The 15,682-nt window shown below is 49.5% G+C and overlaps 1 pseudogene; it reads left to right on the top strand.

The window, feature by feature from the left end:
- Positions 1-2,200: 2,200 nt before the first annotated feature.
- On the top strand, positions 2,201-9,656 carry LOC134339956 (NACHT, LRR and PYD domains-containing protein 3-like; annotated as a pseudogene).
- Positions 9,657-15,682: the final 6,026 nt, after the last annotated feature.

Below are 15,682 nucleotides of genomic sequence, written 5' to 3'. Positions count from 1 at the left end.
AACATAACACTACATTTTACATGTAGTAAAATGACACTCACTAACGTATAGTAAAAGCAGGAATGATATGATAAATACACAGCCTATATAAAGTAGAAATAATGTATGTACAGTATAGTCGGGAAGATTAAGCCAAAACTGATTTGTGGAAAAAAAAAATCCGCACATACGCGCATGTGCACGTCATGTATGTGCATGTCATGTATGCGCACGTCATGTATGTGCACAGAGGTGCGTACACAAGGCTTCATGGTCATGGTAGTCTTTCTCGGGGTAAACCCAAGTGTCCCGTATTTGCCGAGACATCCCGTATATTGGGCCAAATTGGTTTGTCCCATACGGGACCGCCCTTGTCCCGTATTTTCCCCGCTAAGGTCGGGCATTCCTATGAAGCCTTTTGTGCTGAAATGGCGTGAAGCAAAGAAGCAATTACCATTAATTTATATGGGAAAAATTTTTGATCGTTCCCAGACCCAAAAAATAACCTAACATAACACTACATTTTACATGTAGTAAAATGACACTCACTAACGTATAGTAAAAGCAGGAATGATATGATAAATACACAGCCTATATAAAGTAGAAATAATGTATGTACAGTATAGTCGGGAAGATTAAGCCAAAACTGATTTGTGGAAAAAAAAAATCCGCACATACGCGCATGTGCACGTCATGTATGTGCATGTCATGTATGCGCACGTCATGTATGTGCACAGAGGTGCGTACACAAGGCTTCATGGTCATGGTAGTCTTTCTCGGGGTAAACCCAAGTGTCCCGTATTTGACTGCTACTTTTGTCCCTTTTTTGGGAGTGTGAAAGTTGGCAATCGTAACTGTAAAAGACATGTTGAGGTGAGTTTAACCCTACTTGAACACCGCCCTCCCCCACCCCACCCCCGGTCAGCTGGTCCGCAAGAGTATTGTCAATATTAGACCGGTCCGCAGTGCAAAAAAAAGGCTGGGGACCCCTGAGCTACCTTGTCTATTCTGTGACGGGAAATCTTGCCGGACAAGTTCTTTGAGGAAGTAACAAAGAGAGGCGGTGGATGTCGTGCATTTAGGTTTTCAGAAGGCATTTGATAAGGTGACTCACATGAGGCCGCTTAACAAGATAAAATCCTAAGGTATTACTGGAAAGATAGGAATGGCTGACAGGCAGGAGGCAGTGAGTGGGAATAAAGGGAGCCTTTTCAGGTTAGCTGCCCCGGACTACTTTTCACATTGTTCGAAATGATTGATTTAGATAGTGGAATTGATGGCTTTGTGGCAAAGTCTGGGTGGGTGGAGGTGCAGGTGGTGCTGAGGATTCAATGCGATTGCGGCAGGACTGAGACAAATTGGAAGACTGAGCAAAAAAACAGTGGCAGATGGACTACAGTGTGGGGAAATGATAATGCGCTTTGGTAAAAGGAACTATAGTGCGAACTGTTATCCAAATGGGGAGAAGGTTCAAACACCACTAGTGCAGAGGGACTAAGGAGTCCTTGTTGAAGACTCCCAGAGGATTAATTTACATGTTGAGTCTGTGGTGAAAAAGGCAAGTGCAATGTTGGCATTTATTTCAAGGAGTGTATAATATAAAAACAAGGAGATAATGCTGAGCCTTTATAAGACATGAGTCAGGCCACAGTTGGAGTATCGCCAACAGTTTTTGGCTCTGTTTCTCAGAAAGGAGGTGTTGTCTTTGGAGAGAGTCCAGAGGAGGTTCACGAGCATGACTCCCGGAATGAAGGGGTTAACAATGACGAGTGTTTGGCAGCTTCGGGCCTGAATCACTGGAATTTAGAAGAATGCAGGGGAGGATCTCATTGAAACCTACCGAATGTCGAAAGGACTAGATAGGGTGGGTGTGGAGAGGATGTTTCCTATAGTGGGGGTATCCAGGACTAGAGGGCACACCCTCAAAATTAAGAGGCGACCTTTTAAAACAAAGGTAAGGAGGATTTAATTTTTTTTATATAGCCAGGGAGTGGTGAATCTGTGGAATGCTCTGCTACAGACTGTGTTGGCTGTGTTTAAGGTGGAAGTTGATGGAATCCTGAATTAGTCAGGGTGTCAAGGGATATGGCGAAAAGGCAGCGTTACAGGGTTGAACAGGATCCGGGATCAGTCTTGATGGAATGGCGGAGCAGAGTCGATGGGCTGAATGGCCTAATTCTGCTCCGATATCTTACGGTCTTACAGTTATGAAGTTCTTTTTCGGTCGAGGCATTTAATATTTTGACCATTGTCTCTTTTCTGATGGAAGCTGTTCAACAGAAACACAAGGAGACTCTGCGGGCACAAACTGAATCACTGAGAGTGAACACGATCCTGATGAGGGAGAAGGTGAAGGTTTTCCAGCTGGTTGATCGATACGCTGAGCTCACGGTCATTTCTACTGTTCGAGATCGGAGACTGGTGGAACATGAGCTGCTGGCCAGAGGCAGAGACCACGAGGAGTGGAGAGAGAAACATCACCGCGGAGAGCTGGAAAAAATCCGGTCTGATCAGTTATTCCACAGCAGCTTTTCCCGGAGCAAATCCAAATCTGGGAGTTCAGCAGCAGTGGCCAGAGTCGCAGGGATCAGGAAAACAACAATGGTACAGAAGGTTGTTTACGAGTGGGTCACGGGGAAGATACACCAACAATTCCAGTTTGTCTTCAGTTTGAAATTCCGAGATTTAAACTCCATTAACTGTCAAATAAACTTGAGGAAACTGATTCTGGATCAGTATCCTTACTTTGGGAATGTCCTGAGAGAGGTCTGGAAGAAACCAGAGGGGTTGTTGTTCATATTCAATGGTTTGGATGAATACAAGTAGAAAATAGATTTTACTGACAGTCGGAGAGATACAGAACTCAAGCACCAGTGCCCAGATCCCGAGTGGTGGTGTGAAGTGCCTGAGATTGTGTACAGTTTAATCCAGGGCAAGCTGCTCCCAGGGTGTTCAGTGCTGGTGACTATCCGTCCCACTGCATTAGGTTTATTGGAAAAGGCAGAGATCAGTGTCTCGGCTGAAATCCTGGGATTTATTAGTCAGGAATGGAAGGAATATTTCATCAGGTATTCTGAAGATCAGGCGGTGGAGGAAGCTGTTTTCAAACACATGCAGGAGAACGAGATCCTGTACACCATGAGCTACAACCCCTCCTACTGCTGGATCCTCACTCTGGCACTGGGCCCCTTCTTCACACAAACAGTCAGGGACCTGCAGCGAGTTCCCAAGACCATCACCCAACTGTACTCCTACTATATTTACAACATCCTGAAAGACCATGGCCGTGAGATTGAGAACCCCCGTGATGTGCTACTCAGGGTTGGTCAGATGGCCTTCAGAGGAGTGTCCAAGAGGAAGACTGTGTTTACAGATGAAGATTTGATCAAGTCCAATCTGCAGCCTTCCCAGTTCCTGTCCGGATTCCTGATGGAGCTTTTAGAGAGAGAAGATTCTGCCCGGAGCGTGGTGTACACATTCCCACACCTCACTGTCCAAGAGTTTGTAGCTGCACTTGGACAATTCCTGACCCTGGATTGCAGAGATATTGTGAAACACCTCACCGAAACCCACTGCACGACCGATGGGCGATTTGAGGTATTTCTCCATTTTGTTGCTCGTCTCTCCTCCCCAATGACAACTCGGGGCCTGGAGGAGTTTCTGGGCCCATTTCCTCATCAGACAACCTGCTGGGTGATTGACTGGGTGAAGGAGAGGGTTGCATGTCGGATTGGTGACGCAGAGAGTGCAGCTGATGAAAGGAGACTCCTGAAAACATTGCACTACCCGTTTGGGTCACAGAATCCCGGGCTGGCTCAGGACACACTGGGGTCTGTGGGAGCACTGTCATTCGGCGGACCGCGACCGACCCCGATTGACTGCGCGGTCCTGTCTCGCGTCATCGGGTGCTGTGATACCACAAGACACCTCGACCTGGAGAGCTGCCACATTCGGTGTGAAGGAATCCAGTGGCTGGGACCCAGGCTGCACAAGTGCCAAGGGTTGAGGTAATTTATAGGCATTCTTTGTTCTTCTTCAGTTCCCCTCTCCCCTTGCCACATGGCTCTGAACACTCAGCACCCCACTGTTTTCCACCCCCCCCCGCCCCACACACACACACATATCGAGTACCCCACCACCACTCCGGGAGGTGGGTACAACACTTTTTTTTCTCAAGCGCTGTGTCCCCATCCCCTCGTAAGCATGCATTGAGATTGTGGAGTCCGTCCCTGGTCCCTTTTGGGTTACCGGATGGGTTGGATGGTAGAGAGGAAGAACCAGAAGTAGCCAAGACCAGAGGACACAGCCTGAAAATAGAGGGACGTCCTTTTAACATAGAGATAAGGAGGCTTTCTTTTTAATTGTTTGTTTTTTAGCCAAGGAGAAGTGAATCTGTGGTACTCTCCGCCACAGGCTGAGGTGGAGGCTGAGTCCGTGCGTATATCTAAGGCGGAAATTGATCGGCGCAGGGCCTCGAAGGATAGGGCAAGAAAGCAGGCGTACGAGGTTGAGCCGTGATGGGGTGGCAGAGCAGACGTGATGGGCCGAACGGCCTGATTCTGCCCCTCTGTCTCATGGTCCCCCCTGTCCTACCACCATATATTAGATTTGATTAGATTACGAGGACACTCAGTCCTCGTTTATTGTCATTTATAAATGCATGCATAAAAAAATGATACAATATTCCTCCAGAATGATATCAAAAGAAAACACAGGACAAACCAAGACTAAAACTGACAAAACCACATAATTATAACATATAGTTACAACAGTGCAAAACAATACCATAATTTGATAAAGAGCAGACCATGGGCACGGTAAAAAAAAAGTCTCAAAGTCCCGATAGCTCATGCAGACGGTAGAAGGGAGAAACTCTCCCTGCCATGAACCTCCAAGTGCTGACATCTTGCCGATGCATTGGAAGCACCCGACCGCAGCGGACTCTGAGTCCGTCCGAAAACTTTGTGCCTCCAACCAGCCACTCCGACATCGAGCACCATCTCTGCCGAGCGCTCAACCCTGGCTCTGGCCGCCAAGCAAAGCCGAGGACTCGGGGCCTTCCCCTCCGGAGATTCTGGATCACATAGTATCAGCGGTAGCGAAGCAGGCATTTCAGAAGTTTCACCAGATGTTCCTCCGTGCTGTCACGTCTGTCTCCATCAAATCAGGATTGTGCACGGCACCCTACTTATCAGATAACAGACATCACCACCGGAGTGGCTGCTGCATAGAAACATAGAAAATAGGTGCAGGAGTAGGCCATTCGGCCCTTCGAGCCTGCACCGCCATTCAGTATGATCATGGCTGATCATCCAACTCAAAACCCTGTACCAGCCTTCCCTCCATACTCCCTGATCCCTTTAGCCACAAGGGCCATATCTAACTCCCTCTTAAATATAGTCAATGAACTGGCCTCAACTGTTTCCTGTGGCAGAGAATTCCACAGATTCACCACTCTCTGTGTGAAGAAGTTTTTCCTCATCTCGGTCCTAAAAGGCTTCCCCTTTATCCTCAAACTGTGACCCCTTGTTCTGGACTTCCCCAACATTGGGAACAATCTTCCTGCATCTAGCCTGTCCAATCCTTTTCGGATATTATACGTTTCAATAAGATCCCCCCTCAATCTTCTAAATTCCAACGAGTATAAGCCTAGTCGATCCAGTCTTTCATCATATGAAAGTCCTGCCATCCCAGGAATCAATCTGGTGAACCTTCTTTGTACTCCCTCTATGGCAAGAACGTCTTTCCTCAGATTAGGGGACCAAAACTGCACACAATACTCCAGGTGTGGTCTCACCTTGGCCTTGTACAACTGCAGTAGGACCTCCCTGCTCCTGTACTCGAATCCTCTTGCTATGAATGCCAACATACCATTTGCCTTTTTCACCACCAGATGTACCTGCATGCCCAGTTTCAATGACTGGTGTACAATGACACCCAGTTCTCGTTGCACCTCCCCTATTCCAAATCGGCCACCATTCAGATAATAATCTGTTTTCCTGTTCTTGCCACCAAAGTGAATAACCTCTGTGAGCTGTGTCACGCCACCATCTTCTCCTCCCACCGATATATAGCCCGCCCATCAGTGGGAGTGTGGGTGATAGTCCCCTGGTCTACCCATGGCTGGGTATCTCCACACAAACACCACCTCCCCTTACTCCATCCAGACTTGCACTCGCTTCCGCGCATGCCAATAGCTTTCCAGCCAACAGCTCCTTATTGAATGAACTGCACACCCTCTGCGACTCCCGTTGGGTCTGGGGTTCAAATCGGGTCGTTTCTCTGTCTCTCTCTCTCTCTCGTGTTCAGACTGGGCGATAACGCCCTGGGAGATTCAGGAGCGAAACTGGTGTCCATGGTCCTCAGGAACCCCGGCTGCAGACTGCAGGGACTCGAGTAAGTCCCAGACAGCCAGAGATTTTTTGCACCCTCAGTCGCCGGGCGTGCGTGATCGGCTGCTGGCGTTGCTGACCGGCGCTGGGAATTCCGCACGCCGAGATGTGCTCAGCGGGAGCGAGACTTTTTGCGGAAGCGAGCGGCGGGGGTGCGGCCAGGTGCATTCCGTGCGGCGCGGACCGCGGTGAGCCGTTCGATTGCGCGTGGCAGAAGCGAGCGGCGGAGTGGGGTGCGGAAGTGAGGACCAGAAGTTGCTGGGACCCATTGGTTTCTGTCTAGCAGGAGCGAGGTTTGTAAGGAAGCTACCGGGGGCAGTCGGAACACTTTACAAAACCACAAAGCAAAAGGAGCCGTGGGATGGTGCATCGTGGGGGTGAGATATGAAAATAATGCAAGTTGGGAAATGTACAACAATGGGAAAAGGGAACAAAAGTGCAACTATTATCTAAATGGGGAGAAGGTTCAAACATCAGAGGTGCAGAGGAACTGGGGACTCCTCGTTCAAGATTCCAGAACGTTCATTTACAGGTTGTGCCTGTGGTAAAGACTGCACCCTCAAGATATACACGTGTTAGTGAAAGCCAAGTGCCCAAGGAATATGTGGGACAGGATGGCCCAGGGGGATGCGGGATGGTACATGGACGACTACCGGGAGCACCAGTTATGAAGAAAGATATTGTTCTTCAAAAGGAAAAGTGAGGCAGTGGCTGGGGGGAGGCAAGAGTAGCTCTCTATCTCTCTATCTATCTCTCTCTCCATCTCTCCCTCCCTCCATTCCTCCCTCCATCCCTCCCTCTATCCCTCCCTCCATCCCTCTTCCACCCTCTACCCCTCCCTGTCTCTCCCTCTCCCTCTAGGCTGGACAATGTCGGTCTCACAGATTCCGGTGCCAAGGATCTCGCCTCTGCTCTCAGTACAAACCGCTCACTGACTGAGCTGGACTGGACCTGAGCAGCAATAAACTGGGAGATTCGGGAGTGAAACCGGTGTGTGCGCCTCTGAGGGACCCGGAGTGTCAAATCCAGAAACTGTGGTAAGCACCGGATGGCGAGATACTGAGTTTGCCCCGAGCACTAATGTGATCATTGATTGTGTTACCGATCGAACGCTGGGGATCCGCATCATCTCCCATCTCTCCATGGCCTTCACCCTCGCTCTCTCTCTCTCCCCTCGAGGTTGTAGGGTGTCGGCCTCGCAGATTCTGGTGCCAAGGGTCTCCCCTCCACTCTCGGTGCAAAGGTCTCGCTGACGGAGCTCGGCCTGGGCTCAAACCCCTTCGCAGGCCGCTCGGTCCCTGCTCTCTGTCGCCTCATGCTGGCCCTCCCGAGTCCGGAGTGCGTCAGGCGAGCATTTGTCGATACGTAACGTGCTGAAATATCGGCAGGTCTGCAGGCTTTCCGGTGTTATTTACCTGCGAGTGCTGTTGGAACATTTCCTCTTCAGCCCATTGCCCCTGCTACGGTGCAGACCGCTGTCAGCAGCTCGCCGGAATCTTCCGTCCTGGGCGAGTCTTTCAATTTGTCCCCCAGGTGCAACCCATCTTCAAAGCTCCTTTCTCTCCCAGGGATGAGGACTTTGGAGCTTCGGTTGGCGTTCAAAAGGTTTATTTTATTACCAAACCATGTGCGCCGAATACAACTCTGAGATTTGTCTTCTCCAGATAGCCGTGAGATACAGAAAAAACATGGAGGTCATAAAACCGTAAGACATAGGAGCAGAATTAGGCCATCTGGCCCATTGAGTCTGCTCCGCCATTCAATCAAGACTGATCCTTTTTTCTTCTCCTCCTCAACCCCAGTTCCCGGCCTTCTGCCTGTAACCTCTGATGCCGTGTCCATTCAAGAACCTATCAATCTCTGCCTTAAAAACACCCAACGACCTGGCCTCCACAGCTGCCTGTGGCAACAAATTCCACAAATTCACCGCCCTTTGACGAAAGAAATTTCTCCGCATCTCTGTTTTGAAAGGGCGTCCCTCTATCCTGAGGCTGTGCCCTCTTGTCATAGATTCTCCCACCATGGGAAGCATCCTTTCAACATCTACTCTGTCTAGGCCCTTCAACATTCGAAAGTTTCAATGAGATCCCCCCTTCATCCGTCTGAATTCTAGTTTGTACACACCCAGACACATCAAACATTCCTTGTATGATAACCCTTTCATTCCTGGAACCATCCGTGTGAACATCCTGTGGCACCTCTCCAATGCCAGCACATCTTTTTTAAGATGAGGGGCCCAAAACTGTTCACAATACTCAAGGCGAGGCCTCACCAGTGACTTATAAAGCCTCAGCATCACATCCCTGCTCTCGGATTTGAGATCTCTTGAACTGAATGCCAACGTGGCATTTGCCTTCCTCACCACAGACTCAACCTGCGAGTTAACCCTCAGGGCGTTCTGCATGAGGACTCCCGAGTCCTTTCGCATCTCAGATTCCGGGATTCGCTCCCCCTTTAGAAAATAGTCCGCACATTTATTTTGACCACCATCGGTGCATGACCATGCAAGTCATTGAGAAAAAAAGGATCAAAACTCATTAACTCTGAACGACCCACCCCACCCTTCCAAAACCTCACCCTCACACAAATCCGAGCAGATCACCTCCCCATACTCGGCGGCTAAATCTTCAAAAACGCGCCCCCCCAAGCCCCTCCCACGAAAAAAAGCGACAATAACATCAGAGTATTCCTCCCTCACCCAAAAAAAGTAAGGTATCTCACCACCGCCCCCCTCCACCCCCCAGGTCCATCCGCCAGTCGGCAACGAAACAAGAAAGAGAGTGAGGGAAATACTTGAGGAGACCGATATAAGTGACAGCCCACGCCGGTGATGAGCTATGCCTGGAAATTTGGAAAACATCTTCCGCCAGCGCTGAGGAGGGCGGCAGCTCGAACTCGGACCCTTCCGTGGTGCCTTCATCTGCCGAGAAGCGCCACGCCCCCCCCCCCCCCCCGCCCTTGGGGAGCAGCGTGGCGTCTCTGTAATTCTGATTTTTTAAACGGGATGGGGCGGCGCCCAAGCTCTCCTCCTGTCGCCAACTGGGATCGCGGCTGTCTGCGGCGGCGTAGGACGTTGACCCCCGGCCCCCTCCGTTATTACGGGCGCTGCGGCGCCAGTCCCCTCACTTCCTCTGTACTCTTCCGTCTGTTTCAGCCCGAGTGGGAACCAGTTCAGTGAGATCGGGGAGAAGGAACTGAGGGCGTCCCTGTGAACATCAGAGAATATGGACGAGCAAGGGAAACCTGCAGATGCCGGAAGTCCTTGCGACGCGCAGAAGAACGCTGGAGGAACTCAGCAGGCCAGGCAGCACCTATGGAAAGGAGCGAACTGTCGACGTTTCGGGCCGAGACCCTTCGGCAGGATGCATGAACACTCACAGAATGGGGACTCTTTTTTTCAGTTGACTTTCCGCCTTCCCCTTTAACGGTCGCGCTCCAGGTTTCCAGCTCGACAGATCTAATTCACCCTGCTGCAGCTTGACCAAGAGGCTGTCCCGCGAGCTCTGGACCCTGCTGCCTCCAGAGGTCTGGGAGCAGATGCCCCGAGTGGGGCCCTGCGGTATTACAAGGCGGGACTCGGGCCGGGACGCCAAGCGTCCAGGGGTGGGATTATGCATTAACTTTTGCTCAGCATGAGATAACGCGAACTCGATCAATACTTCGGTCATTGACAAAGTAACATTAGGCGGTAGTCTATAACGATCTAGCCTGGGCCCGTCAGGTCGGTGCAGTTACCAAAAAGGCACGGCAGTGGCGGTACTTCATGAGGAGTTTGAGGAGATTTGGTCTGCCATGAAAGGCCCTCACAAGTGTAATGTGCTGAGATGGGAAGGGGGCATTGCACAGGATGGAAATAAGTTGCACAAAGTCGGAACTGGCGTCCTCAGCTGGAGTGCGGACAGTGTGGAGGAGAGGGGCGTTGTCAGGACCAGAACTGTAGCTCCTTCCGCTTGGTCGGAAATGGTGAGGTGACAGGGAGGGATGAGTACATTTACGGGGGAGTATGGAAGGAGCTGTTTTCCCCCCACCCCCTGGAGAGCAGGATAAGATTGGGGTGGGCTACCTGACTGACTGGGAAATAAGTCAACAAATAAATATACTTTTCGCAGTTACGGCCCCTACCCTTTGACCTGTTTGGCATGGGCGACCCTGCCAAGAGCCAAAGCATAAAGCCCTGACCCCACCCAACGTTGCTCCCTGGGCCATCAAGGTTCTGTCCCCCTTGGAAGTCTGAGAGCCGAGGGGTCGTTATATGTAGAGAGGCAGGGGGTTAGTTAGGGACAGGCAGCATCCCGCATGTTTGTGTGTGGGAGATCTGGGTTTACAAACTTGACTCTGCTGTCTAATGCACGGATGAGGAAAGTTTTTTTAATATAATTTTTATTGAGTTTTCAAAGTGATTACATAGAAAGGTAATATCTACCCTCCCCCCTCCCCTTAACCCATTCCCCCCATATATAGCCCTACCTGAAAAAAAAAGAAGAACTGCCTGGATATTGGAAAGTTTCCACATGCTCCATGGGATTCAAAATAAATTTAGGGTCTCGGCCTGAAACGTCGACTGCGCCTCTTCCTATAGATGCTGCTTGGCCTGCTGCGTTCACCAGTAACTTTGATGTGTGTTGTTAGTATATTTATTTATTACTTTCCCCAAGGGACCAACATCTTTATCATCGGAGCAACTAAATATGCCATCCTATCTTTTGTAAATAAGGGCGCCAAATATTCAAAAATGTATCATATTTATCTCTTAAATTATAAGTAATTTTTTCGAGTGGAATACAACTACAATTGTTCCAACGATTCATACTTAAATAGGAATCCGATTTCCAAGTAACTGCTATAGCCTTCTTGGCTACTGCCAATGCAATTTTTATGAATTCTTTCTGATGTTTATTCAGGGTGAGGAAGGTCGACAGGGGAGCGTGATAGATGAAGTATATATGGATTCCTGGAAGACTAGAAGAGGTGGCAATAGAAATGTTTCATACCCTTGATCACATCCTCTTCCTTGAATACTTTTGTATGCTTGTGGTGAACATTTGTGTTCCAGGGCCGGAGAGGCCCACTGCTAACCTCGGCCTTCCACTCCAGCGGCACGCCCTTTCCAGACAGTATTTGTTATTTGTGACAAAGTTAAACTTCTGACAAAAACTCCTTGCTCAGCAAGAATCGGTCTTCAGGTTTTTTTTTTTCTCCCCCATGTAAATTGCAAACAGAAAGCAGTTAAAAAGACACCTGAGCTGGCTATGAAGAGATGTGGCTTTGCAAAGTGAAGCGGTCGACTTCAGTTCTTGTCTGCATGAGCTAAACGCAAGACAATGGGCTGTGGACAAATCTCAGGGCTGCATACTGCGCATATACTTTGATAATAAGTGTACTTTGAATGTTGATGGATCTGATCAAACCAGGCAACTGCAACTAAATTGCTGTCAGAAGCCTTGATACTATTCATAGTCTAGTCATACTTTATTGATCCCGGGGGAAATTGGTTTTCGTTACAGTTGCACCTTAAATAATAAACAGTAATAGAACCATAAATAGTTAAATAGTAATATGTAACTAATGCCAATAAATTATGAAGTAACTCCAGGACCAGCCTATTGGCTCAGGGTGTCTGACCCTCCAAGGGAGGAGTTGTAAAGTTTGATGGCCACAGGCAGGAATGACTTCCTATGATGCTCTGTGTTGCATCTCGGTGGAATGAGTCTCTGGCTGAATGTACTCCTGTGCCCACCCAGTACATTATGTAGTAGATGGGAGACATTGACCAAGATGGCATGCAACTTAGACAGCATCCTCTTTTCAGACACCACCGTCAGAGAGTCCAGTTCCATCCCCACAACATCACTGGCCTTACGAATAAGTTTGTTGATTCTGTTGGTGTCTGCTACCCTCAGCCTGCTGCCCCAGCACACAACAGCAAACATGATCGCACTGGCCACCACAGACTCGTAGAACATCCTCAGCATCGTCTGGCAGATGTTAAAGGACCTCAGTCTCCTCAAGAAATAGATACGGCTCTGACCCTTCTTGTAGACAGCCTCAGTGATCTTTGACCAGTCCAGTTTATTGTCAATTCCTATCCCCAGGCATTTGTAATCCTCCACTATGTCCACACTGACCCCCTGGATGGAAACAGGGGTCACCGGTACCTTAGCTCTCCTCAGGTCTACCACCAGCTCCTTGGTCTTCTTCACATGAAGCTGCAGATAATTCCGCTCACACCATGTAACAAAGTTTCCTACCGTAGCCCTGTACTCAGTAGCAAAAGAGACAGACATTGGGAAGCAACACACACAAAATGCTGGAGGAACCCAGCAGGACAGGCAGCATCTGTGGAGAAGAGTCAACAATCAACGTTTCGGCCCGAGACCCTTCATCAGGACTGGAAGGAGAGATGAGTTCAGATGTGAGAAGATCGGGGGGGGGGGCGGGGAGGAAGAAGTACAAGGTGGAGGGCGATAGGTGAAACCGGAGAGGGGGAGGTGCGAAGTAAAGAGCTGGGAAGTCGAATGGGGAAAGAGGTAAAGGACAAGGGAAGGGGGAATCTGACGAGAGAGGGTAGAAGGCCATGGAAGAAAGGGAAAGCAGGAGGTGATGCGCAGCTAAGGAGGTAAGGTGAGAGAGGGGATGGTGAAGGAGAATGGGGGCAAGTTCGAGAAATTTGGTGTTCGTGCGATTAGGAAGCTGGGGATTGTTGGGAATGACGAGGGTAACGACAGAAAGAAGGGACAGAATTCTTTCCTCAGGTTTTGGTTTCTGCGAGACGACTCGGTCGTCTGCAACTTTACGGTGGGTTCTTTCTTTTAGCCCATACGAATTGCACCTGTGTGCGGAAATCCTTTGTACTTGGAAAATCAGAAATGCTCGTGTGTATTTCAATTCTGTATTATTAAATATATATATATATTTTTTAAAAACGCCTGTGTTTATACAGCTGGAAGTATCTCCCCCTTGGGCGGGAGGGGTGACCCGCCACCACTCGAGCTGTGGGTCTTGGCAGCAAGATCTTGCTGCAGAGGCTGGACAGGGATATCAGCCAATCCTTGAAGACTGGATTGGTACAGTCTAAGCTCCCTACACTGAGGGTACTTGGACATACTGAGTTTAAGAGTCGAGAGGTAATGTTGCAGCTATATTGGACCCTGGTCAGACCCCACTTGGAGTACTGTGCTCAGTTCTGGTCATCTCTCTGCAGGAAGGATGTGGAAACCATAGAAAGGGTGCAGGGGAGATCTGCAAGGATGTTTCCTGGATTGGGGAGCATGCCTTATGAGAATAGGTTAAGTTATCTCGGCCTTTTCTCCTTGGAGCGATGGACGATGAGAGGTGACCTGATCGAAGTGTATAAGATAATGAGAGGCATTGATCATGTGGATAGTCAGAGGCTTTTCCTCAGGGCTCAAATAGCTATCATGAGAGAGCACATTTGGAAGCAGGTACAGAGGAGATGTCAGGGGTAAGTTTTTTTTTACGCAGAGAGTGGTGAGTGCGTGGAATGGGCTGCCGTCAACGGTGGTGGATATGATCGGGTCTTTTAAGAGACTCCTGGATAGGTACATGGAGCTTCGAAAAATAGAGGGCTATGTGTAACCCTGGGTAGTTTCTAAGGTAAGGACATGTTCAGCAGAGCTTTGTGGACCAAAGGGCTGGTATTGTGCGGTAGGCTTTCTACGTTTCTATACTGCATCTACGTGGGATCGGGCTTAAAATCTTACTTTGTGTTCAGTTCAGGGCTTTGCCCAATACCATCGCACCTCTGATCTCAACCAATTTTTAAAATGAACGACTCTTTGCTTGTTGACCCCTCCCTTGCTGGCCCACTCTGATATTCATAACATCTTAATCTCTCCATTCAATGGCTGATTCGGCCTTTCGGCCCATCGTGGCCCTTCTGTCATTTCATCACGCATGAATTTATTCGCTCTCGACCCATTCTCCTGCCTTCTCCCCGTAACCTCTGACGCCCTTAATTAAGAACCAATCAACCTCCGCTCTCAATGCGAATTGTCCTCCGCTGCCGTCTGTGCCAATGAATTCCACAGATTCATCAGACATAAGGCTCCCCGTGCGCAGCTCATTCAGAAAGTAATGGGGCATAGGAGCCGAGGAGACCTTGCTTTGTGGATTCAGAATTGTCTTGACCACAGAAGGTAAAGTGTGTTTGCAGGCGGTTCGTGTTCTGCGGGGATCTGATCTGGGCACCCCGCCCCCCCCGCACACTCTTCGTGATTTTTATAAATGACCCGGATGAGGAAGTAGAAGGGTGGGTTGGTAAGTTTTCTGATGACACAAAAGTTGGAGGTGCTGGGGATAGTCTGGAGGGTTGTCAGAGGTAACAGCGGGATATTGATAGGACGCAGAACTAACTGGGCTAAGAAGTAGTAGATGGGCTTCAACCCAGATAAATGTGTAGTGATTCATTTTGGTAGGTCAAATTTGAAGACAGAATATAATGTTAATGGTAAGACTCTTGGCCATGTGGAGGATCAGCAAGATCTTGGGATCCGTGTCCATCGGACACAGAAAGCTGCTGCGCAGGTTGGCAGTGCTGCTAAGAAGGCGTATGGTTTGCTGGCCTTCATCAACCGCGGGAGTGAGTTCAGGAGCCGCGACGTAATGGTACAGCTATATAAGACCTTGGTCACACCCCACTTGGAGTACTGTGTTCAGTTCTGCTCGCTACAGGAAGGATGTGGATACGATAGAGAGTGCGGAGACGAGATTTACAAAGATGTTGCCTGGATTGGGGAGCATGCCTTATGAAAATAGGTTGCGTGAACTTGGCCTTTTCTCCGTAGACAAACGGAGGATGAGAGCTGACCTGATAGAGGTGTATAAGATGATGAGAGGCATTGATCATGTGGATAGTCAGAGGCTTTTTTACCCACGGCTGAAATGGCCCGCCCTCGCCACCCCTCCCACTTCGCTTCCCCTCCACTCCTTCTCTCTTCGCCCCTACCTTCCCCTCGCTCCCCGTCTCTCTTAGCCACCTCCCTTCCCTTCGCCCCACTCTCCTCCTCTCGCTCTCCCCTCTCTTCGTCCCCTCGCCTCCCCTCCCTTCCCCTCCCCTCTCTTCCCCTCCCCTATCTTCCATCACTTCCTTACCCATTTTCCCTTTTTCTCGGCGACACACCAAATGCTGGAGGAACTCTGCAGGCCAGGCAGCGTCCATGGAGAAGAGTACAGTCCATGTTTCGGGCCGGTACCTTACGGCAGGACTGGAGAAAAGATGCTGTGAGGAATAGATTGAAAAGGTTTCGGGGGGTGGGGGGTGGGGAAGTCAAGATTGGTGAAAAAGACCGGGG

Source organism: Mobula hypostoma, chromosome 31 (assembly GCF_963921235.1).
Source record: "Mobula hypostoma chromosome 31, sMobHyp1.1, whole genome shotgun sequence".
NCBI lineage: Eukaryota > Metazoa > Chordata > Chondrichthyes > Myliobatiformes > Myliobatidae > Mobula > Mobula hypostoma.
This window is presented reverse-complemented; position numbering and strand designations above follow the sequence as displayed.